Source organism: Nicotiana attenuata, unplaced genomic scaffold (assembly GCF_001879085.1).
Source record: "Nicotiana attenuata strain UT unplaced genomic scaffold, NIATTr2, whole genome shotgun sequence".
Lineage (NCBI taxonomy): Eukaryota > Viridiplantae > Streptophyta > Magnoliopsida > Solanales > Solanaceae > Nicotiana > Nicotiana attenuata.
This window is the reverse complement of record NW_017690603.1, coordinates 1-616: the sequence shown is the minus strand read 5'-3', so window position 1 is coordinate 616 and position 616 is coordinate 1. Positions and strand designations below refer to the sequence as shown.

The 616-nt window shown below is 42.5% G+C and overlaps 1 pseudogene; it reads left to right on the top strand.

Moving 5' to 3' along the window:
* Positions 1–78: 78 nt before the first annotated feature.
* Positions 79–612, top strand: LOC109222469 (annotated as a pseudogene).
* Positions 613–616: the final 4 nt, after the last annotated feature.

Below are 616 nucleotides of genomic sequence, written 5' to 3'. Positions count from 1 at the left end.
GCGACGAGAGTAAGATATAACTAAGACAAAGTGGTACTTACCATTGTTACTTACTGTGGTGGGTTTGTATCGCCCGAGTTATTTTAAGTCTGTATTTCGTGTACCGGACATTATGGTTGCAGGATACCCGTCAGAAGATATTACGAGCTTTCTTTATGATTGTTTTTGACTACTTTGAAGATGTCAGGGAGCAACATGGAAGTAGTTTTTGTTCATTGCTGCCAAGGGGTCTCTCGGTCAACCTCGTTGGTTATTGCTTATCGTATGTGGAGAGAAGGACAAAGTTTCGACGACGCCTTTGAGTATGTAAAGGCAGCAAGAGGTATTGCGGATCCAAATATGGGTTTTGCCTGCCAATTGTTACAATGCCAAAAAAGGGTTCACGCCTTTCCTTTGAGCCCAAGTTCATTGTTGAGGATGTACAGAGTTGCACCTCATTCTCCATACGATCCTTTGCATCTCGTCCCAAAAATGTTAAATGACCCCTCTCCGTCAGCATTAGATTCCAGAGGTGCATTTATTATACATATACCTTCTGCGATATATGTTTGGATCGGTAAGAAATGTGAAACAATCATGGAAAGAGATGCCAGAGGGGCTGTCTGCCAGATTGTTC